Source organism: Fukomys damarensis, unplaced genomic scaffold, assembly GCF_012274545.1.
Source record: "Fukomys damarensis isolate Sample0158 unplaced genomic scaffold, DMR_v1.0_HiC HiC_scaffold_30, whole genome shotgun sequence".
Classification (NCBI taxonomy): Eukaryota; Metazoa; Chordata; class Mammalia; order Rodentia; family Bathyergidae; genus Fukomys; species Fukomys damarensis.
Window position 1 is genome coordinate 57,844,638 of NW_022900942.1, and position 24,027 is coordinate 57,868,664.

The window sequence follows — 24,027 nt, forward strand, 5'->3', positions numbered from 1 at the left end:
CACAAAAGAGCCTTCACCTGAATGGGCATGGAGAGGTGGCTATGGAAACAGACTTGGGGCCACATGTGTGTATTTAAAGGGTGTGGCTTATTTTCCCATAACCACAGAGTTCCAAGTAGCAGGGTGGAAATAAATTTTAACTTATACAGTTTACCATGTCAGGGAGCTCTGCTTTCTCTATGTACAAGCAGCTCCACGTGTACAGTTCAGGTTACAGTACTCCACTGGTCAGTCTACTGATGAGGACATAGCTGAATGGCTATTAACCGTGGGGCCTAGTTGGAGGAGGAAGGTAAGCGGAGACTTGCCTTTGGAGGGTGTGTCTTGTCTCTAGTCCTGTCCTTTCTGTTGGGCTCTTCCACTCTGTCTCTCTGCTTTCTCCTGGGGTGAGCAGCTTTCCTTGCCAGGTTCCGCCATGACGTTTCTGCCTTGGAGTCCACCAACCATGGTCTGAAATCATGAGCAAAATACATCCATTCTTCTTTAAACTGTGTATGCTGGGTACTTTTGTCCTAGTGCCAGAAACCTGACTGATACTCTCTGATTCAGTAGGGGCCTGGAAGCCACCATGTTACACATAGGTGCTCGCCTCTATGTACACAGACACACACAATTCTGAAGCCAGAGGTATTTGGGTGACACTTCTGGAACTATCCTCTTCCAGCCCTGTGGTGAGAATATGCAAACAATCTGAGGTCATGGAAAACACCTTCCATTCCCTTTCCCTTGGACTGCATCCATATTTCCATATTTAATTTGTTGGCACCTAGACTGGCCTTATTTTAATTTTAGCATCCGTGTTACAACTGAAGTTTAGAGTGTAACCACACAGAGAGGTTATAATATGGCAGGGCTTCCAAAATTTGGCTGCATTTTAGATGCGCTAGAGAACTCTTTCAGTTCTCTATTTTAATTTCCCAATCTCCCTGGCCCATGCCCAGATTTAATTAAAAAATGGGCAAAAGTCATCAAGGTATAGTTCACTGAGAAGGACAGACAGATGGGAAAGAGGCACATGAAAAGATGTTCAATACCAGTGGCCATGGAGGAACAGTAAACTAAAGCGCAGTTGAATTTTGCTATACACCTAGCAGAATGGCTTAAATAAAACATAGAGCAATGACAACTGTTGGCAAGAATGAGGAGAAATTAAATGTCTTGTCATTGCTGGTGGGAAAGTAAAATGGTACAGCCACTCTGGAAAACTGTTTGGCAGTTTCTTTAGAAACTAAATACTTTACAATCTAGCAATGAAAACTTATCTTCCCACCCACAAACCTTTACACAATGATCATGGCAACTTTATTTTTAGTAGCCCCAAACTGTGGTACATCTGTAGCAGCAATGAAAAGGAATGAACTATTGATGCATGCAGAAACTTAGATGAATCTCAAGTGCATCATGCTGATGAAAAACTCCAGTCTCAAAAGGGGGCATTTGTATAATATTCTCTTTTATATAACATTCTTGAAAGGACAAACAGAGATGTAGAATAGATTAGCGTTCGTGAGGGGTCATGGGTGGTGGTGAGAAGCTGTTGGAGGTGATACCATGAAGAGGTATTGCAAGGGAAATCTTTGTAATGATGGAATAATCTTAATTGCAGTGGTGGGTGTACAAATCTGTACATGTGACACCTACGCACTGTACCAATGTCAATTTCCTAGGGAGAACCTTGCAACACGGGGATCCTGACGGCCAGGCCACTCCCAAACCAATGAAATCAGAATCTCTGCGGGTGGAGCCCAGGCATCAGCGAAGCTCCCAGGAGCAGCCAGGACTGGTCCACAGTCACAGGTGTGTCACAGCTCGGGCTACCACCAGGGTTTCGTCTGCTGAGCATCCGACTCAGGAAGAAGGAGTCATCGCGCAAACTGTATAGCAGGCTGAGCATGAATGCTGCTTGCACAGTGATGAGCCCTTTAGAGCCTTGCAAAAGGGCCAACAATGATATTTCCTAAACAATGTGAGCATCAGTCAGTCATAGCGCAAGTGTCAGCCTGCTGTGAGGTGGGGGCTGAGCTGGGGAAAGTGCACAGTGGTGAATCAGGCTAGCGGAGGCCCTGGGTTTAATTTTTCTTTGCTTCTTCAGAAACAAATACGAACAGCTCTTGGGATTTTCTATTTTAGGTTCATAACAGATTCCCCAGGAGTTTGTAAAACTTCTGTCAACCACAGATGGGCTCTTACCTGCACTTTCAAGGCCCAGTCTGATGGCCTTTGGAGTTGGTTTCATCTCTGTAATTTTTCTCCCTGTATTCTTGTTTTAAAGGAATCTTATTGAAGGAAGCATATTTATTTTTCTTTTTGTATCTTCAGCCAAATTATCTAAGAGTTGATAGTTATAAGACTCACATACCTTTTGTACTGAGACATTGTTTCCTCGTTTTTGTCTTTATTTTCTTTCCATTTTGTCACACAATCTTCGTATCTTTTCAGACATTCATGTGCTTGATAGTTTTAAATACTTTCCCAAATGAATTTCCCAGCTGAATCTCAGCTATGGAAGCTTATTAATTTAATAGTTCATTTAAGATTAATATGATGCTCTCTGATCGATAATGATGTCTTAGGAACCACCAAAACATCTAATGGAAAGCTATGTTCCATTTCCAAAATAGTTCACAAGATAATTAAACTGGAGGTCATTTGATTTTCTATAGCTTTTTGGGTTATAGTACGCAGTACATTTAAATAGTCACAGAGGGTGGGGAATTTAGCTCAGTGGTGCTGCCACCTGCCTCCCAAGTGCAAGGTTCTGTCACAGAAAAGCCCCACTAATTGTGACCTTATTTAAATATTTATGGAAAGTGAACTTTGATCTGCCATTTCACTCACAGCCCATCAAGGTGGGAGAGGACTCTAAACCTCACAGCCTTAGCGGGCCAGGGTTTGTACTTGTACAAGCTTTGAATGAAATTTACAGTGTCTTAATTACTATTTCATTGCTGAGACACAGTACCTGATACCCATAACTTAGAGGAGGAAAGGTTTACTTCACAGTTGGTAGAGGTTTCATTCCACACTTGGCTGGCTATGACGGCGCGGTAGAGATGGGCTGTTCATGGCAGGGCAGACAGGAAGGAGATCAAGGGGGGAGGAGGGAAGAGACAGAACCTTCCAGGTCACGCCCCCAATGACCCCCCCTCTTCCCACCAGACCCCATCTCCAACATTAAGTCGACTATAAGCCCCGTAATGAAACCGCTTTACAAAATCTCCACCTATGAGTACATGAGGCTTTGGGGAACATTTCTTATATAAATCTAAACACATAGTGACTTTATTTTTTATTATTTTCACATATTTTCAATCACGTAAGAGTTCAATGTCTGCAAGTGGGGGCCTATGAAATTATTTGACATCAAAAAAGGGGGCCATGTACTTCATGATAATTTCTTGGTGCAAATGCCATGGGCATTTATTGAGCATCTGTGTGTAGATATTATGTCAGAGTAGATACTCCACCTATGTACATGAGGCTTTGGAGAACATTTCTTATATAAATCTAAACACATAGTGACTTTATTTTTTATTATTTTCAATCACGTAAGAGTTCAATGTCTGCAAGTGGGGGCCTATGAAATTATTTGACGTCAAAAAAGGGGGCCATGTACTTCATGATAATTTCTTGGTGCAAATGCCATGGGCATTTATTGAGCATCTGTGTGTAGATATTATGTCAGAGTAGATATTTTCTGTTAACCTGACATAATGCATGTTTTTGTATCCAATTCCCCATAGCATACCCTGGGATTTCTTTAACATCTGCTATACAAATATTAGTAGAGATTTTTTTAAAATGGCACTGAGAAGTCTTGTCATGGTTTACTGAAATCCATTCTGAAAGCCTTTACTCCATTACTCTTCTGATCCATTTGGTGTTTAAAAGCCTTTTTATCACATTCATGATTTGCATTAGTATTTGAAAATCAAAAGGTAGACTTAACTAGTGCAGTGATAATCACGATCAAAGCACAAAAAGACATAATGGAGAATCACCTTGCTTATCACTCATCTTTTCAGGTAAGCCACTGATCACGGAAGAAGCCTGAGAATTCTCTGGAGTGTCCTTAAGACGTGGCTTTGGGATGCAGGGTACACAGGAGGGGTCAGGCGTTCAGTAGGGACAGGAAAGGAAGCTAGAAATAATTAAAAATCCTCCTGCTGTTGCAGCAAAGCTCTCCTTTCTCTCCCCCAGCTATACTCAGACCCTGCTTACATAATCATGGCTAAATTTTATGTGTATGATTTACAGGACTGATGCAGATCTTCAGGATCGGCTCTGCATACCCAGGAGCTCAGGGCTCCCTGTGGCCTCGCCTGCAGGGGCAGCCTCTGCTTGCAGCGCATACCTCTGCCCTGCCTGTCAGCACCTGCGGGATTAAGCAGAGGGAAAAGTGAGCCAGGCTCGTCGGGCTGGCTGCTGCACTCGGAGCATGACAACGTCAAGTGCACATAATTACTACTAATGCAAGAACACAGTGAGTGGCTACAATTAGGGGGCAGTGGAGCAATGCCTTCCTTGTTTCTGGAGAGAACAAAAATCACAGCTAGGCAGCACAGGGAGCTTTCCCTGCCTCCTTGGATACACAATCTGTTCGACTTATTACAATGTGTAATTGTGTACTTATTTTGGGATCCCCCCCTCCCCACCACGGACTCCATGAAGTCAGAGGGCCCATGTTTGGTTTCTTCACCTCTGCACACATCTAGGAAATAATAAAAATTTAGTGACTGACAGATGCTTTTCAACTCAACATGAGCTTATAAAAGCACCCTTAAGTAAAAAATTCATTTACTAAGCCTAAGCTACAGAGCATCAAGTAAATAAATAATCAAAGTGTAGTTTCTACTGAATGTGTACCATGTTTGCACCTTTGCACCATGATAAAGCTAAAAAATTCACTGAGTTGAACCATCTGTATTTGTTTCTTGCGTGGATATCCACAGTGTTTCACCAGTAGGATAGAACTTCCAAATATGTTTTCCCCATTCGCAAGTTGACACTAAATATTTCCTCTATGTTGTTCACATTGAATTCTTATGATAAGGAGGAAATTATTTAGTGGCCCTTTATTAAGGCTTTATGGAAGGTATGGAAGGCATGATGCTCATTACAGTTTAAATATAAAAGGTCATAAACAAAGAGGCAGCCTTGCTGGTAATCTCATCCATTCCTTGGTTTCTTGAAAAATCTGCAGAGATCTCATTCTGAATAGATCCATTCTGTATCCAAATGATAAAGATTTTTGTTTTTTGGAAAAAGAGGTTTCATTGCCTCTATGATTTATCCTAAAGCTTAACAGCCTTAGGTATTAGAGAAATATTTTTGTTTTTTTGTGAATTGAACTCAGCAATAACAATAAAAATTGAAGCTACTAAATATTTCGTGTGAGTTATAGAAGCTTTTTCATTCCTGTTTTAAGTTCACTTGTGTCTGCATAAGTTAAATTGCTTTCCTTCTAGGATCCAATTTACAGGCAGCTTTTCCGCCAGAAGTGAGCATTTTACCCATGCCAGTTTGATTTTGTCTCTGTTCAGCAGTCTGAGCTCAACGACTCTGGCATAACTCAGACTCTGAGTCACCATTAGATCGCTGTTCTCTGGACCATTTTTAGGGGAGGGCTTGCTTCATGGTTCTTCTACCTTCCTCTGTGTATACTTGCTCTCCCATCTTTCTCATCAGCTCTTAAATACAACTTACTGGGAAATCACATTTTTACCTTTCAGCGGGTTTTAGCGGTACCTTAGTTATACATGTGTTAAACGTTCCCCTGGGTCGAGTGCTAGAACTCCAGCTATTCCTATGATAAAATGAAAGCATTTGTGTACCACATGGCTTTCAGGCAGGGACAAGGGGAAAAAATGAGAACCAAGACCTGTCATGTAAGGGTACAAGTTCCCAATAACGAATGTAACTGCACTGCGTACCTAAAATGTACCAATAAACTCAATGAGGAAAAAAAAAAAGACCTGTCCTTCTCCTCAGTTATATCTGAGAAGTCATCTTGACTGAGCTCAGGCCTGAAGGTTAAGAATATTACCTGCAGATAATTTTTAAAGAAATAAATACTTTGATATCCAACACACTCTACATATGAGAGGCCTATTATTTGATAAATTTTGATATATGTAGAAATTGGGGGAAATATCAGACAATCAAGATAGTGAACATATCATCATCACCCAGGAAGTTTTCTTGGGTCCCTTTGTCATCCTTCCCTCCAGTCCCTCTATGCCCCAAGCCATCCATAAGCCACTGCACCTCTGATTTCAAGCACTGTAAATCATTTTGCCTTTTCTAGAATTTCATATAATGGAATCTTATAAGATGAAGTCCTCGTGCTTTCTTTCTGTGTAGTTGGCATTCAAGTTGGAGCGCATACCAATGGTTTATTCATTTCTATTACTGAGTAGTATCCAAGCCAAAAAAAAGTTTTCAGTTTTCTTATAGAAATTTTACATTTTAGGTTTTACATGTAGGCCTGTGACTCATTTTGTGTTAATTTTTGTACATAATACGTTTGATTCAAAGTCATATGAACATTCAGTTGTTCTAGCACCATTTTGAAGAAGTTATCCTTGCTTCACTGCATTACCTTTATACTTTTGTTAAAAATCAGTTGCCATATATATATATATTTCTGGACTCTCTATTTTGCTACATTGCTATCTTTATGACCATACTATTTGTCTTTGTTAGTGTGATGTTGCAATACATTTTGAAATCAGGTTGTGTTAGTCCTTCAGCTTTGTTCTTGTTTTTTAGTTTTTGTTTTTTTTTTTTCTGGAACCAGGGATCGAACTCAGGACCTTGCCCTTGCCAGGCAGGTGCAGTGCCACTGAGCCAAGTCCCTGGCCTTGTTCTTTTTTTTCAAAGTTGTTTTGAGCATTCTGAGTTCCTCGAAGTGTAGAATCAGCTTGTCAGTTTCTATGAAAACAAACATTCTGGTATTTTGAGGGGCAACAAGTTGAATTTATTTGGGAAGATCAATTTGAGAAGAATGAATGTCTTAATAAAATTATTCTTCTGAATCACAAACGTGCTATTTCTCTTCATTTTTGTAGGACTTAATTACTATCAACAATATTTTTAGTGTTTAGAAGACTTTCACATCTCTTGCCAGATTTATTCCTATTTCCTATGTTTAACTTTCTTGTAAATAATGGTGTTTTAAAATTTTTAATTTACAATTACTCATTGTTAGTATACAGAAATGCAATTGATTTTTATTTATTTTCACCATGAATCACATTTTATTGCTGCTGTGTGTGCCTGATAATTTTTAAAAATTGGATTGCAGATTGTCTTAGTCAACTTGGCCTGATTTAACAAATGACCGTAGACTGGGTGGCTCGTAAACAGCAAAAATTTACTTCTCAGAAGTTGTTGGAGACTGGGAATTCAGGATCAGGATGCCAGCATGATTGATTCTGGTGAGGCCCCTCTTGTGGATAATGGACTGCTCACTACCCCCCGATTCTTCACATGGCAGAGGGCAGAGAGAGGAAAAGCAAACTCCCATGTGCATTTTTCTAAGGGCATCGATCCCACTCACGGAGACCCTACCCCATGATGACCCGGGCACCTCCCCGAAGCCCATCTCCAAATACAATCATAGAGGGAGTTAGGATTTGAGCACAAGAATTTCTTTGGAGGAGGAAGACACAAACATTAAGTCCCTAACATGGGTGATGTGACTGTTATCTTGTTGGATAGTTTTGTATTCCTATATTATTGAGCTTGGTTCTAGAATGCAAAGAAGTTATTTGAGAGCAAATTGATCCCTTTAGGTCTTGGTTTTGAGATGCATTAGGTAAGTGGAGAGCCGTTACTCAGCTCAGGGCCGATTTTTCCCCACTAACCAAGGTCTCTTGCACTCTACCTGTGGCCTGTGAATCAGAAAGTTTCCTGACTGGCTGGCGGAAAGAGATACTATTCTTATTTTACATTTTAGGTTTTACATGTAGGCCTGTGACTCATTTTGTGTTAATTTTTGTACATAATATGTTTGATTCAAAGTCATATGAACATTCAGTTGTTCTAGCACCATTTTGAAGAAGTTATCCTTGCTTCACTGCATTACCTTTATACTTTTGTTAAAAATCAGTTGCCATATATATATATATTTCTGGACTCTCTATTTTGCTACATTGCTATCTTTATGACCATACTATTTGTCTTTGTTAGTGTGATGTTGCAATACATTTTGAAATCAGGTTGTGTTAGTCCTTCAGCTTTGTTCTTGTTTTTTAGTTTTTGTTTTTTTTTTTTCTGGAACCAGGGATCGAACTCAGGACCTTGCCCTTGCCAGGCAGGTGCAGTGCCACTGAGCCAAGTCCCTGGCCTTGTTCTTTTTTTTCAAAGTTGTTTTGAGCATTCTGAGTTCCTCGAAGTGTAGAATCAGCTTGTCAGTTTCTATGAAAACAAACATTCTGGTATTTTGAGGGGCAACAAGTTGAATTTATTTGGGAAGATCAATTTGAGAAGAATGAATGTCTTAATAAAATTATTCTTCTGAATCACAAACGTGCTATTTCTCTTCATTTTTGTAGGACTTAATTACTATCAACAATATTTTTAGTGTTTAGAAGACTTTCACATCTCTTGCCAGATTTATTCCTATTTCCTATGTTTAACTTTCTTGTAAATAATGGTGTTTTAAAATTTTTAATTTACAATTACTCATTGTTAGTATACAGAAATGCAATTGATTTTTATTTATTTTCACCATGAATCACATTTTATTGCTGCTGTGTGTGCCTGATAATTTTTAAAAATTGGATTGCAGATTGTCTTAGTCAACTTGGCCTGATTTAACAAATGACCGTAGACTGGGTGGCTCGTAAACAGCAAAAATTTACTTCTCAGAAGTTGTTGGAGACTGGGAATTCAGGATCAGGATGCCAGCATGATTGATTCTGGTGAGGCCCCTCTTGTGGATAATGGACTGCTCACTACCCCCCGATTCTTCACATGGCAGAGGGCAGAGAGAGGAAAAGCAAACTCCCATGTGCATTTTTCTAAGGGCATCGATCCCACTCACGGAGACCCTACCCCATGATGACCCGGGCACCTCCCCGAAGCCCATCTCCAAATACAATCATAGAGGGAGTTAGGATTTGAGCACAAGAATTTCTTTGGAGGAGGAAGACACAAACATTAAGTCCCTAACATGGGTGATGTGACTGTTATCTTGTTGGATAGTTTTGTATTCCTATATTATTGAGCTTGGTTCTAGAATGCAAAGAAGTTATTTGAGAGCAAATTGATCCCTTTAGGTCTTGGTTTTGAGATGCATTAGGTAAGTGGAGAGCCGTTACTCAGTTCAGGGCCGATTTTTCCCCACTAACCAAGGTCTCTTGCGCTCTACCTGTGGCCTGTGAATCAGAAAGTTTCCTGACTGGCTGGCGGAAAGAGATACTATTCTTGGACAGGTTTGAGTACTAGATGTACTAACTCTCCTTTTGAGCAGTTTTTTCCCCAGCCCCCAGGAGTGGCCTGACCTGTACATACTGAGAAACACAAAGCTGAAGTCCCAAGGGGGATCCCCGTTTCTCTCCCTGAGCAACGCCCTCTCTGCGGCGTCCTGCCCTGGGAGCTCCAGTCCCTCTGGACCCTGCCTCTCAGCTGCATCTCCTGCACTCGGTGTCTGCAGGACTTCCCCTCACTGTGCCGTGGCCTGAAAAGCCTCATGGGAGGGCCATGGAAGACTCACTTCCGTTCCCGTCTCTCAGAGACATAACGCTCTATTGCTCGGTACCTAGTGCTTTCGAGCTTTTGTTTCACATTTTCTATCTCAGGTATAATGGCAAATCTAATCCTTGCAACTCCATTTTGGTCAGAAACAAGTCTTAGGTTTTTAATGTTTCAGTGTCTGAACTTCAAGCACAAATGATTAGTTTTGTCTCAGCTTTTCCAGTGCTGTTTCCCCAGACTTATGCTGTGATACAATATTTGGACTTTTTGTCTGACAGTTTTTTAAAAGTGTTCAGATTTCTATTACGGTGTTTATTCTAGATGCTGTTAAAAAAGATAGTCATGTTAATTGGTAAAATGTAGCTTTTAAAGACAGAGGTAAAATATTAGCATTATTATTAAGTAATGTTATTTTAATGTGTTCCTTGAGCTCCTACTGCAGCTAGGCCTTCTGCCAGGTTGCAGATGCAGTGATGAATGAACATGGAAAGTGGTCGACTACAGTGACAGAGTGGACAGGAAACGCAAAGGTCAGACCCTGGGAGAAAGCAAGGCATCTTGGGAGAGAGTGACCAGATCTTCACGGGTCACAGTCTAGGAAAGACAGATGCTCCTGTAGGACATATACCCAGAGTTTGAGCCCCATCGTGGCGGGATCTGCTGATGATTATAACAACAGCTAGTGCCTTCTGAGCTGTCCTAACACTCATCAGCCATGGCTCCTCCACATGTTTTCTCATTTTGTCATCAAAACCACCCAGTGAGGAGAAAGTACACCTTGTTATGTCCTTTGTACACACAAGGAACGTGAAACTTAGAGCAACTAAGCCCAAAGTCACGCTTGTGGCCCAGGCTAAAGGGCAGACTCAGTGACACTCATACTTAGACCACACATTCAATAACCACACTTCCTTACATGGTAGTTAGTCACATAGTCATTGGCAGCAAATTTTTGCCTTTGAAAGAATTTGCCTCATACTATGTGAGATGGAAACCAAACACTTCGTACTTGAAGGCTCAGTTTATAATCGTGTTTTTCCCTTCTTGAGCATCTTTTACCAAACGAGAATTTTTCATAAAGGTTTCTATTTTTATTCTGGTTTCCTTTTTGTTCCTGTGTAAAAGCAAAAGTCACCTCCCCTCACGGTCACTGAGCAATTACTCCTCTAATCTTCCTTATCTCGATGGTGTAACCACTGGCCCTTCTTCCCCTTTAGAATTTTCCTGTTAGTACCTTGCTTCTGCTCTGGAAAATGCTAGTCTGAGCTCTAGACAACAGGAGCTTTTTACAAGCCTCTAGAATTTGTCTAGATGCTTGAATTTCACTTCAAGAATATACTTTTTCTCAAAAGACAATTTCTTTTGCAACAATTTTTATTTTATTTTTTATTTTTGGTACTGGGGATTGAACTCAGGCCCTTGCACTTATAACACAGGCAGCAGAACCACTGAGTCAAATTGCAACAATTTTTAAAAATTGAATGAGTACTATGTACCAGGTACTGTTAGTATGGCAGTGAACAAAGCCAAACAATAACAGTAAGGCCCGTGTGACACTTAAATGCTAGTACAAAGAACATGGACTATAAATAATTAAATTATAATAGACAATTAAAAGTTATGAAAAACAAAGAACAAAGCAGACTTTATTGTGTATTTGTGTGTATGGCAACTTCATATTATATAGAGTCATTTCATTGCAACAGAAAGAAAATAAATTAACTGGAGCCTTTCCTCATTTCTGATCTAGTTCAGGTGATCCAAAACAGGAAAAGTTAAGAAATGTGCTTTTGTTAAGGTTACACATTTTTACGACATTCTTATTTCCTTTGAAGAATCTTTTCCATAAATTTCAAAAATCAATCTGAGACCCAGTATTTGCTTTACAAGTGTATACTTGAAGATAAATTACCAGCGGACCACTGCAACTTTGGGATGTTTTGGTACATCGGATGAGAAACTTGACTAGGATTAATTTTCAAGTGGTAATTTGGTTGTGGGTAGTTCAAGGTTTGACTTGAATGTGTTCTCTTCTTTTTTTGGTATCAGGGATTGAACATGGGACCTTGAGCTTGTGAAGCAGGCGGCAGAACCACTGAGCTAAATCCCTGGCCCTAAGTGTGTTCTCTTCTTGAAGATTAAGATCAAAACTTGAAGCCAGGCATGGAGGCATGTGCTACCATGCTACCCTGGAAGTTGGGGTCCCTTGCACTCAAGAATTTGAGACTAGCTTGGGCAACAGAGAGAGACGATGACTTTTAAGATGAGACAAATGCTATAGCCTCAAGGGTTTCCCCTGCTTCGTATGTTGACATCCGACCCTTCAATGTCATGGCATTAGAAGCGGGTCCTCTAGGAGGTGAATCAGTCTCGAGGGCAGTGTTCTTATGCCTGGCACTAGTACCCTTATAAAAGAGACCCCAGAGAGCTAGCTGCTCCTTCCACTATGTGAGGACACAGCAAGGAGATGCTGCCTACAAACAAGAAAGCAGGTCCTTATGAGATGCCAATTCTGCCTTAATCTTCGACATCCCAGCCCCCAGAACTGTGAGAAATAACTTTCTGCTATGATAAACTAGCCAGTTTGTGGTATTTTGTTATAGAAACCCAAAAGGACTAAGACAGCAAACATAAGAGTTATAAACCTGAGTGTGTTTAACTGTATTCTTTGTTTACTCAGAGGCTAAATCTTTGGTGAAAGGGAGTCAATTTTGGGTGGTTACCTAAGGAAATATGGTAAAAATTCCATGGACATGAGTACTGTTTCAGAGAACAACATAGCAAAAGTATTCCCTACCTGGAACTGAGGTGATTGATGGAGTTTATATTTTATAGTTTTCCTCCTCCTCATCTTATCTTCTGTGCTCAGAGCCCACTGTTGGTGTTCATAAAAGAGGTGGGCTTTGGAGAAAAGGAGGATTTGTACCATTTTACCTAGCACACCTGTGGCCAACGCTCATTGAGACCATTTACGAATCTCTGCTATGCAGGTGCTGAGAATTCCACTAATAGCAACAATAATAGCTCGCAAATGCAAGGTCCCAAGTTCGATCCTCAGAACAGAGAAAAACAAACACAAAACCCAAACAACAATAATAGCTAATGCCTAGGTGGTAGGAACCTGTCTACGTACTTTAATCATCACTTTGTCCCATGAGGTAAGTGAACTATCATTATATCCCTTTTATAAAGGAAAGGAGACTGAGTCACAGTCGGCTACTAAGTGGTAAAATTTGGAATTTTAACTAGGCAGTATGGTGATGGAGGGCTACTTTGACTCTGTGCTATTGTGCTACATATATAAAATGAATAGTGAGCCACCACTGCCCTTGAGGTGTCTTGCCCACCAGGGGAAACAGATTGCAGCCACTCATTCATTTGTCCCTTCCTACAGGGATTATAAGCACCAGCTCTAAATCAAGAACTACCAAAAAAAAAGAACTACCCTACCCTCAGAGCTTGGGGGATGTCCTGCGCCTCTGGAACTTAACAATCTGTCATGAAATGTGGCAGACGCAAGGTGGAGACAGGTACAGGGCCTTGTGGGACCTTCAAATGGAGCGATGAACATGGTCCTGGGTGTTAGGGACAGCTTTCCGAAAGAAAGCGAAATTGGGAGCTTCATTTCTACAGATGAATCTCACCTCTCCTGGAAACCTAAATGTTTTAAGTTGGAGCCATTATTTTCCAACTGTTTGGTGAATTCTTTTCTGATGAGCAGTGGATGAGAAATGGACCTTGTTGGGGTTGGGTAGCTGGAACACTGAAAGAGGTTTTGCTGGACAGGGGAGAGGAGGCAGACGCTTATAAAAGGCAGACTTTTACTTGCTTCCTGGTTTTCCATTTCTAAATCTTTCTCTAGTTGATCCTTCAGGGGCCCAGTGCTTTCTGTCACTGGGATGAGATATCTGAGGTAAAAACCAACTTAAAGGTCTCTTTTGACTCATGGTTTGAGAAGTATCAGTCCATGGTCCGCTGGCTCCGAGGCGGAAACATGGTGGAAAGAACATGGCGGACAAAAGCTACTCAAGAGCCCCAAAGGGGCCAGGGACATGATAAAGCTTTTAAAGCCATGTCCTGGTGACCTGCTATATCCAAGTGGATCTCACCCCCTAATACGCCCATTAAACTATGAACTCATCAATGGATCAATGGATTAATCCACTGATGAGGTTCGAGACCTTGTGATTCACTTTCATAAGCCCACCAGCTAGCTACAACACCTTTTGCGGGGACATTGTGGATAACAACCTTTTCAGTTAACTTCTTAGTTCCTCTTGAAAAAAACCTTCTAATTTAAATGTATAAGTTCTAAAGTCACTTTTAATATTGTATTCTGGGTGGATGATCAGCCCTTTGAAATAAAATATCATAGCCACTTATATATAACTTCTAACAGTAAAAAGGCAAAAGTTACTCAAGAAACCATTTGTCTGTGACTTCAAGCCATCCATGGTTTGGGGCCTGAGGCTGCCACAGAAAACAAAACAATACTTGCTAAACAGAGGGACTCCAACATGGCCACATGATGTGTGAGTTCTGTCTTTGAGAAAGGGTGGAGAGGGCAGTTTTCCCCCTCCACAAAAAGACTGGTTTGTCACATGGAGCTTACATTCTTTATCAACACTTTATAGATAGTACAGCGTTTCTGAGTTGGTGACCTTGAATCAAACCTGCATGAGAGGACAAGCAAGCAAGCAAGTGGAGGCAGCCAGGATGTGCCAGAAGACAGCCACCAGGCAGAGGCCATGGCCATGAGGGTAGGGGTAGAGACACTGCCACGCACTCATAGCGGTTTGGGTCCCAGTATTGAAGTGCCAGTTGTGTAGCGTTGCCCGAAGAGAGAAACGGTTTTCTCTCAAAGATGTAAGGGCTTAGCTAGTTCCTATGACTTCTTTGCCAGTCCCTACCCCTGAGTCGCCAGGCAGACAACAGGGTGCAGAGAACAGGGGCGTGGGACAGGGTGATGGTGATGAAAAGGGAAGGTTTGGAGTGGAAATCTGCCTGACCTACAGACACCACAGTTGTGGGCTCCAAGGGGGCCAAGGTCCCCTGGGGGAAGAAGGGTCTCCAACAGAGATGGAGAGGGGCCAAGGAGAACTTTACACTCCAAAATCTTACTCAGAACCAATTCCAGGAGCTGGAACGAAGCCTTATCCCTTCCCTCTCCCATGTTCTCTCTTCTTCTCTTTGACGCAGAGTTATATAAATTCCCACTCTTTTATTTATTTTTTTCTTTTTTTTGGTACTGGGGATCAAACTCAGGACCTTGTGCTTGTGAGGCAGGCGGCAGAACCACTGAGCTAAATCCCTGGCCCCTAAAATTCCCACTCTTAGCTCATGGCTCTTTTATGGCTTGGCTAGTTTATGCAGTACCTTGGAACAAAGTTTTAACATTTTTCTTTTTGGTACTGGGGGTGGAGCTCAGAAGAGTTCTAGCACATCCCCACCCTTTCATTTTGAGACAGTTATCCAGGCTGGCCTGAACTCAACACCCTCCTGCCTCAGCATCCCGAGTAGCTGGGATGTCAAGGGAGCATTTCCAAGGCCCACATTTACCTGCTTCTTCAGTGGACTTGGCCACATGTCCCGCAGTCACTTGATGCTGACAGTGGAGACTCACAGCTCGAAGGCTGCACCCTACGTGTGACTGAGGATGGTCACATGGGTGGGGGTTTTATGTGCTTGTTTACTTATCATCTGGCTCAACCAAAGCCTTCTGCCTCATTTGAGATGGGTGGATGAACTACAGTTTTTCTTTCACACCCATACTTTTTAAAGATGCCCCTTGAGCTGAGGAGGCACAGTGTAGCTGGCAGGTGGCCTTGGGGATGGTGACGTGGTCCGGCCTCCCTGCAGTCGCTCAGAGCAAACGCTGCAGACAGCTGCCCCTTGCCTTCTCAAGGAACCAATGACACAAGTTACCAAAGATTGGATTAGAGCCCGGGAGTCACTGCCTTGCTTACTATTTATAGCAACCTCTGTCCTAAGGCAGCTGTGTGTACAGAAGATAATTTCTGAGCAGACTTGCTTCTAATAAATTTTCAATATTAATTCTTATAAAAAGCATGATCTGCCCCTGTCCAGACTTGAGCAGGGTAATCGTAGTATTGAAAAACAGTGTCACAAAGAAGCTTGGAGGCGACTGGCGACTGAGCCGTTAGGTAGTGTAAGGCTCGTGTTGTGTCTGCCACTAGATCGGCTGCCACATCTCAGAATCTGTGCTGCCTTGCGAGTCACTACCTAGCTCCTGCACATGGGCTATGATTTTAAAATGGGAGGAAGGTGATCAAACACTTGTCATAGACATGTCCTTTGTCAGACTGATGAAGCTCCCCGTGCTGCATTCTTCTGAGGATAATGTTCTCCCTAATGCCAGCAATGACTAATATTTCTCAACAGTATCAATTTTACCATCATGCAATTTCAAAAGAGGTGAGCTCAGTTAAAATACTGTAGTTGGAAATAATGTTTCTTTCAGGCATGGAGTTCCTTCCAAATCATATACATCATGGTGACAATGTTTACTGAGAAATAATAATCAACAAAATATGTAACTTAAAATGATCACGGTTTTTAAATAACCGGAAGCCAAATACAACATTATTTATTTACTTGAAAAAGATATAGGTTTTAAAAAATTATTTGTAAACTTGCCCAGAAGCTTGGAGTTTTAAGGATCTTACTTCCTCCCTGAATGAATTCCAGAATCACTGAAGGTGAGGTACGGCGGCGGGAAGACAGGCACTCGAAGGTCCGTGATCTGAGCTCGGGTACTCTTTAAAAAAGCACCTGAGGACAGGACGTGGGTGTAGGCAACTGTAATACTGGAAAGAAGGAGTTCGAGAGCGGGGAGAGATAGGGAAGGGGAAAAAGCCAATAGAAGTACATATTAAGTACTAATACCACTGAGTGTATCAATTAGTCATTTGCTGCTGTAACAAATGACAACAAATGCAGCAGCTTAGCACAATGCTGACAAAAATTCCTACTGCTCCTTCTTTTGGCCACTCCCTACACATCAGTTGCTCAGTACCTGTTAGTGTGGGTAACAGGACTACTCTGTGGTTTTAGTAACCCACCTCATATAACCAATGGGGGAAGCTGGGGCTCAGGAAAGGCTAACATCTCTGAAGTCCTCACCGTGAATGGCAGGGCTTAGACTGAGCTCAGGTATCTGCGCTCCAGGCCTAAGGGACCCCTAGGTAACTCAGTGACAGCGTTTCATGGATGTTGTAGGTATTTGCCTTGAACAACCTAGTAAGATGAAAGGGCCAGTGGGCTGGTGAGATAAGGGAGGCTTCAGTTCCTGCTTGGTGAGGAAAAAGTCTTTTGCCTTTTCCCCATGCTCCCGGCCTCAAACAAAATAAATGAGCCATCTGAACTGGCAAGAGTCCTCTTGAGATGATGAACACAAGCATGAAGATGAAAGTCTGACAGGGTAGAATGCTCCTAGGGGCCAAGTCCTGAATGACGTCCTCAAGCAGCTGAGCTAAAGCCAGTAGCTACCTCTCAAGCTGGCTCATGAAAGAAAAATACACCTCTACTTTTTAAGTGCTACACCCAGGCTGGTTCTCCCACTTGCAGCTCAATACATTCTCAGCGGACACGGGTAGACCAAACTGATGCTTAATTTGACTTGAAGAATTAGGTACCAGAAAGAGCCCAGGAAAAGCATTCAGACAGAAGGAAGTAAAAAGAATCCTCTAAAAGTTTGGAGTATGTGAGGAGGAGGAGAAAGAAGGCCCGTTGGTTGGAGGAGAGGGTGCTGTCCCAGGAGAAGAAATGTTTATTTTAAAAAGTAAAACTACAATGGTATAAGGCAAAGGAATAACGTGTGGATGCTGGAAATTGGAAATGTCACCCTTGTTAATGGGAAACTGCAAGACCTATCATTCTGATAGTTATTAAAAAGTATTACAAATTATGCTGAACTCAGACATTGTGGGACTCTAACAAGCAGCTGTTAGCAAAGAACCTCAGGAAGGTGAAAGACGTAACTCAGTTGTCATGGAGAGACAGGCCCTGAGCTGAAAACCCTTTTATAGCTCATTATTGAGGGAAAGGCTAGGAATATCTTAGAGGATATTCTATGTAAAGACTCTTAGAACATCAGTTCTAACCCATATTGGAGGTGAAGGCCCATTTTTGTGGGATTGAGTCTCATTCCATTCTTGCCCTGGTGAAGGTGTGCTGGCTAAAAATGTAAAAGACACATCCAGACTTTAAAAGTGCAATGTCATCCTAAAGCACACTAATTGACTGGCATAGAAAACTGTACTCAGCCCACTATCTGTAATTCCTTGGGATTTGAATTCTTTTTATTTTCCCCCCAAGAAAGTATCAACTCTTCAACTCTGTGGCTTTCTTCTTTCATACCTGATTGAAATAAATGACTCTGACGTGTTCATTGTAATAAGTGTCTTGAACATTTATCTTTTTTGTGTGTGTGGTACTGGGGATCGAACTTGGGACCTTGTGCTTACAAGGCAGATGGTGGCACCACTGAGCTAAATCCCCAGCCCTGAACTTTTTTTTTGGTGGGGGGCGGTTTGAGACAGGGTCTCACTATATAGTTGAGACTGATCTGGAATTTACTATGTAGCCCAAGCTGGTCTCAAACTCACAGCAACCCTCCTACCTCAGTCTCCCGAGTGCTGGGATTACAGGCGTGTGCCACCATGCCTGCCTTGAACATTTATTCTTAATAGAAAATTTTCTTGACAGACGTGATCTGTCTGATGCATTAAAAAAAAATCACTCCGGCTCCCATGGGAAGAATGACTTATAGGGGAGATAGAGCGGATGCAGGGGCCAGTGAGGAGGCTATCATAGCACCCTCAGAGAAAACTGGTGGTCTGATAGGAGGGGCACACAAATGTGGGCAGAACTGAGACATGTGTAGGAGGTAGTGACACACCGCTGAACTCGGGAAATATGGGGGAAGAAGAGTTCTGGGTAAGTAAAGTTTAACTCTGGGCATAGGTTGCTTAATTGAGATGCCCTGTTGGGATCCACATGGAGATGCAAAGCAGGCAGCCGATGTACAGGAGGTTGGGATTCAGCACCAGAGAAGCACTACAGAGGCGTAGCTTAGAGGTGCCCCTGTTTACAGAATCAGTGCCACCCCCATTCCAGACAAAGAGTAGTTTGATACTGAAAAGAGGAACACTAACTCATTTTGCTGACCCACTGCTATGGCCCCTATGTAAAAGACTGGTCCCCCACAGTGGCTCTCTTCGGAGGTGGCACACTGTGGGAGGTCCTTTGGTCACTGGGAGGGTACCCCTGCAAAGGACTGTGGGATGCCAGTTGCCTTCTCTCTCTCTCTCGCCTAGTTTGAGATGTGAGCACTTGCTTCATTATACACTCCTGCCATTGCCATCTGCCATCCTAGCCAAAGGCTTAAACCAGTACAGCTGCCTGATCTTGGTCTTAGAACCTCCAGAACCATAAGCCAAAAAGTAAACCTCTTTTTACCTCATAAGTAGCCTATGTCAGGTATTTTGTTATAGTGACAGAAAGCTGACTATTATTCCTGCTATGCTCTATCTTCTTCTGGAAGCCCTGGATATGCACAATTTGGGTTAGGTGTGCCTAAGTACAGCATATGGTCTATTCTGCAGTCCCCAGTGACAATCCATCAATTACCAAGGCACAAATAATGGAAGCTCATAATGACAGTGACTAGTGGGGCCCCACGTGGACAGCTAAGCCCCTAATAACTACATGACTCAGAGAATCGAAAGCAGGCTGTGTCTTGGGTGACTAAGACTCCTTTGAAAAGCACATCCTTAAAAGAAAATGTGGGGTTTGAGTGGTATTTTAGGGCTTGGGTTTTAGGAGGTGACATGGTGTTTTTCTACCCATGTTCAAAAGTCACTTCAAGCTAGAGAGGATCAGCGTATCAGAACTGAAGTGCGAAGCTCTTTTGTGTCAGCTGCTTTTCATCACTGTGGGGTTGGGGTGAGAACTGCTGCAGGAAATGCAGCATCCTGTATGTCAGCCCGGAGCAGTGTGGGGACAGAGGCTGAAAAGGTTATTCTGGTGGTTAATTATTATTTTCATCCAAAGCTTTGGCTTAGTTATCTCTTAGAAGTGTTCTCATTTGGCCAGCTGTCTCTGGGTAGCTAACTTCACCCCTAATTTACAGCTTTGATCTATAGCAGAAGAGCCCTTTCTGGAAGAAGTACCATTGTCAACCAGGGCAGAAGCATGACTTTGTTTCTGTCTGGTGTTCACAACCTTTTCTAAGTCACTTTTGATGACCGTGCAAATTAAGGTCCCCTAAACATCCTAACATCCCCCCTTTTCATCAGCACAATGTCATCAAAATGAAGTGGGAAAGGAACGGTTCCTACCTGGGTCTTAGAGAGGATGAGGAGTTCCGGGAGCAGATTGTCTCATTCCTCATCCCCTGGGAATATACGCTTGTTATGGTTTGGATGTTGAGAGCCCCCAAAAGCTCATGTGGTAAAGGTGTGGCCCCCAGTATGCTGCTGCTGGGAGGTGGTGGAAACCTTAAAGAGTTGGGCTTTGGCAGAGGTTCTTAGGTCCCTGGGGAAGTGGCCTCAAAAAGTCCCTTCGTCTTCTCTTTTTGTTTCTTGGTCATCGTAAGTGAACGTTTCTGCTCCTGCCATGACAGGCTGCCTCACCACAGATTCAAGGCACTAGGCTAGTGGATCATGGGCCAAAACCTCTAAAACCATGAGCCAAAATAAACCTTCTCTCCAAGTTGATTATCTCAGGTATTTGTTACAGCGATGGGAAGCTGACTAACACAACTTCCAAAGACCTAAATTTCTCTTTGAGAACACCAATATTAACAATAAACAGGAGGTAACATCTTCCTTTAGTGGTTTGGCCTTCTTGACTCAGGTTATGACTCAGGGATGAGCCTGGGTGTGTGGATTGAGATATAGGTCTTATTATTACTTATTATTATTATCAGGTATAGTGAGGCCAACACGTCACCAAAAAAAAAAAAAAAAACTTGTTACTCTCACAGATTCCAAGAGGAGAAAGCATTGCATCCCATGGGGACTACACAGGAAGCAACAGGGTCAGTCAGGGGCAGAGGGAGTGACAGAAAGAGCTTTTAGAGTGGTTTTGGAGGGAAGGAACAGGGAGGCAGGTTTAGGGTTGGAAAGTTTGAATGACTTCAGCAGCGTCTGGGGCAGTAAGTAAGCTCCTTCCATACTTGATTCTCTTCATTGGCAAGTGATTTCTACCTGGAGCCTTTTTTCTTTTTGTATCACTGTCAATATCCACAAGGTGCATGGCACAGAGGTGACAGTGTCATTCTTAGGAGTCCATAGGTTGAACCAACTCCACTTATCATGGGGACTTGGGAGAGTAAGCAGTTTCCATAGTTTTCAGCAAATAGACAAGAAACGTGCTATTTCTGAATATCTTCCATTGATTGATTTATGGATCAATTTCCCATTAACCTTTACTAGGAAAATACACGTTGCCAGTGAGAGCAAGGTCTGGAAATCTCTGCATTTCAGTTTCCCTCCCATTTGCACAATTTCTTTCCTTCTGTCAATGAATATTTATTATGCCCAAGGCACAGGGAGGAAGCGATTTACATAAAAGAATTGAATGGAAAGAAATAGGCCAAGAGATTTTCAGGATACTTAACATTTTCTCACTACATAGCCAATATTTACTTTTATTTTAAGCTTCTCTCCATTTTTGGTGACTGTTTAAATGAACATTCCAACAAATGAAATATACAAGTTCAAGGCCAGAGAATGGCTGTTCTGGACAGTAATGAGTTGCCTTTGTTGTAAATTTCGCTTCCCTTCACCTCGAGGCTTTATTGAGCAAATAACCCTTTTGCATTGGCACCAGGCCAAAGGGATATTAGCTCTTAAACTCGTGCAATCATTGACAGCACAACAGTAGCCCTATTAGAACTTGAATATTCACCCAGTAGCTAACCCAGCTTCTCGGGTCCAAGGCCAGCACAGGTGAGGTTTGGGTGTGTGAGGTGCTCCTTCAAGCCCAGGAGGCTACATCTGGTTCCCGCTCTCATAGCCCGGCACTACCCTGAGCTCCACAGAGACAGCACTGGGCAATCCTGTGCTTCACTGCGGAAAAACAGATAAACATGGGCAAAGGAGCTCCTAAGAAGCCGAGAAGGAGCCCGACAAGAAACACTGAAGGACTCTGCTTAGCTTCTCAGAGTTTCTAAGAAGTGCTCCAAAAGTAGACTGTGTCTTCTAAGGAGAAAAGGAAATGCAAAGTCATGGAAAAGGAAGACATTAGCTGTTATGAAAGAGAGATAAAAACTTAAATCCCTTCTGCAGCAAAACCAAAGAGTTCAAGGATCCCAAAGCACCCAGAAGGCCTCCTCCAAACTTCTGATTCCTGTCCTTTTCTGAGTATCGCTCCCAAATCAAAGGAGCACATCTGGCCTCTCCACTGCTGACACTGCAGAGCAGCTGGGAGAGATGCGGAATGACACTGCTGCAGCTGAGAGGCAACCTTAGAAAAAGACAGCTGCTAAGGTGAAGGAAAAGTACAGAAAGGACTTTGCTGCATATGCGCCAAAGAAAAGCCTGATGTAGAAGAGAAAAAAAAAAAGAAAAAAGGGAATTTGTCAAGGATGAGAAAAATCAAGAAAAGGGAAGAGAAGGAAAATTAGGATGATTAGTTTGTTCTAGTGGAACTTTTACTTCAGTATAAAGCATTTAAACCCTCAGCACCTCACTGTAGCAGTGCGACCACGGTGGTCTAGAGAATGAAAGATTACTCAGAGCTGAGACTCAGTTTAATCACAGAGGGCCCCGAAGGGTATTTCAGCCGGGAGGACTTAGCTAAGTTAGAGGGACTCCCAGGAGTAGCACCAAAGCCAAGAACAGGCTTTTATTTAGAGTATTGGTGTAAGAGAACAAAAGAAAAAAGCAAAAGAAGAAAAGCAGTTTGGACAAGGAACTGTGTCAAGGCCATGCACCTTTCTCGGGGAAAGGGGAAGGACAGCCGGCAGACACAACATGCTCCACTAAGCTGAACTTCTTCTTGTTTAACCATTCACCCCTCAGCCAGGACCCCCACACCTCACTCTTGAAAGAAAGCGATTAAAATGGAATGATGTGTAAATTTGATTTTAAAGCTGTAGTATCTTTTTTTTTTTTTTTTTAAATAGTGAAGACACTACAGGGCTGGGGATTTAGCTCAGTGGCACCGCGCCTGCCTCATAAGCACAAGGTCCTGAGTTCGATCCCCAGTACCAAAAAGAAAAAAAAAATAATGAAGACACTATTGAAGTGTCTTTAGATAGCTTTGTCCTTGTGGTGTTTTTAATAACCATCAACACTGTCTGGTATTGCCTGGAGGTTGTAAATTGTATGGGAATTTGAGGCAGGTTCTCCTTGGTATGCAGCACAAGATTGTTTCTTTCATCTGCAGCTGTCTCTGACACAGCTTACACAAAATGGTATTCTATTAACTGAATATCATTCTGAAATTGCAAAAAATAAGCTTGCAATTGCATTTTGACATTTTAAATGCTTCTAAATAAATATACATTTTTATTTTATTTTTTAGAAGCTAAATCTTTCCAAATCTGGTTTCTGTGGCCTCCCTTCATGTGCCCACAAACTGAAACACCTGGCTCCTTGCAATTTTGTCCCACTCTTGTCTCTCAATCCTGGCGCAATGTGACGGTCACAAATTCAGAGAAGTCTGAGAACTTTGGCAAATAGCATAAGGTTTCTGAGGCCGAGCTTCTCCATCTTAAGACAGTTGATGGTACCCACAGTCAGATGTGTTTCTGAAAGGGACAAGGCCAGAGCTGCTGTGCCTGACTCTCACGCCACCTCCGGGGGACAGGTGTAGCTTTTTGGTGCAGAAAGCATGGGGGACTCCCTAGGCAGCTGCGCCTCCTGTGGACCAGGCAGATCTTGGACAAATCTCTGGATGACTCCTGGTAACATAGGCTGGATCTGGTTCTACTCTTGAAGAGTCTTCTGCCTGTTTTATCTTAGGACTAGTAATAAGCTGGGCCATTTGTTTGAGGTATTATCATATCAGTTTTGCTTGCGTTTGTTTCCTTGCTAGGTGTGAAAACCATCCAAGAGCACAGCACCTGTAACAGAGGCAGGCAGCAAGCCTTGCTCTGTTGGACCCAGAGACCACATGCTTTCTGCACAAGGAACCACCGACAGTGCTTATGAGCTTAGTAAGAACTTGAAAACAACAAATTTTAACAGCAACACCATCATCAAACAACAAAATACCACCACCAAAACACCGCAGCTAACTCAGGAGAAAACGCCCTCAGCTTCCTGGCCCTTTGGTGTAATAATGGTGGCTTGT

At 42.4% G+C, this 24,027-nt stretch overlaps 1 long non-coding RNA gene across 2 annotated transcripts; it reads left to right on the top strand.

The window, feature by feature from the left end:
* Positions 1-24,027, top strand: LOC104876030. 2 transcript variants are annotated; one of them, XR_784231.1, is made up of 5 exons: positions 1-65; positions 206-292; positions 1,668-1,797; positions 4,258-4,483; positions 23,770-24,027. It is a non-coding gene; the product is annotated as an uncharacterized LOC104876030 (long non-coding RNA). The 2 variants fall into 2 exon arrangements; XR_784230.1 differs by lacking the exon at positions 1-65 and having other exon boundaries at positions 91-292.